The sequence below is a fragment of the Arachis stenosperma genome, chromosome 3, assembly GCF_014773155.1.
Source record: "Arachis stenosperma cultivar V10309 chromosome 3, arast.V10309.gnm1.PFL2, whole genome shotgun sequence".
NCBI lineage: Eukaryota > Viridiplantae > Streptophyta > Magnoliopsida > Fabales > Fabaceae > Arachis > Arachis stenosperma.
Window position 1 is genome coordinate 131,619,448 of NC_080379.1, and position 1,353 is coordinate 131,620,800.

Below are 1,353 nucleotides of genomic sequence, written 5' to 3' on the forward strand. Positions count from 1 at the left end.
TGAACTTCTACTTCCTCTCCAATCATGATGCTATGAATCATGATAGCCCGGTCTATAGTAACTTCAGACCGGTTGCTAGTAGGAATGATTGAGCGTTGGATAAACTCCAACCATCTCCTAGCCACGGATTTGAGGTCATGCCTTCTCAGTTGAACCGGCTTCCCTCTTGAATCTCTCTTCCATTGAGCGCCCTCTTCACAAATGTCTATGAGGACTTGGTCCAACCTTTGATCAAAGTTGACCCTTCTAGTGTAAGGGTGTTCATCTCCTTGCATCATGGGCAAGTTGAATGCCAACCTTACATTTTCCGGACTAAAATCTAAGCATTTCCCCCGAACCATTGTAAGCCAATTCTTTGGATCCGGGTTCACACTTTGATCATGGTTCTTGGTGATCCATGCATTGGCATAGAACTCTTGAACCATTAAGATTCTGACTTATTGAATGGGGTTGGTAAGAACTTCCCAACCTCTTTTTTGGATCTCATGTCGGATCTCCAGATATTCACTCTTTTTGAGTTTGAAAGGGACCTCGGGGATCACCTTCTTCATGGCCACAACTTCATAGAAGTGGTCTTGATGCACCCTTGAGATGAATCTCTCCATCTCCTATGACTCGGAGGTGGAAGCTTTTGCCTTCCCTTTCCTCTTTCTAGAGGTTTCTCCGGCCTTAGGTGCCATAAATGGTTATGGAAAAATAAAAAGCAATGCTTTTACCACACCAAACTTAGAAGGTTTGCTCGTCCTCGAGCAAAAGAAGAAAGAAGAGAGTAGAAGAAGAAGAAATAGAGGAGATGGAGGTGGCTTTGTTTTTCGGCCAAGGGGGAGAAGTAGTGTGTAGGTTGTGTGAAAATGAAGGAGTGAAGATGGGTTTATATAGGGGTGGAGAGAGGGGTAAGGTTCGGCCATTATGGGTGGGTTTGGGAGGGAAAGTGGTTTGAATTTGAATGGTAAGGTAGGTGGGGTTTTATGAAGGATGGATGTGAGTGGTGAAGAGAATGGTAGGATTTGATAGGTAAGGGGTTTTTGGGGAAGAGGTATTGAGGTGATTGGTGAATGGGTGAAGAGGAGAGAGAGTGGTGGGGTAGGTGGGGATCCTGTGGGGTCCACAGATCCTGAGGTGTCAAGGATAATTCATCCCTGCACCAAGTGGCGAGCAAAAATGCTCTTTTTGCCAATCCTGGCGTTAAACGCTGGGCTAGTGCCCATTTCTGGCATTTAACGCCAGCTTCTTGCCCATTCCTGGCGTTAAACGCCAGTCTGGTGCCCCTTTCTGGCGTTAAACGCCTAGAATGGTGCCAGACTGGGCGTTAAATGCCCATTTTGCTGTCTTCACTGGCGTTTAAACGCCAGC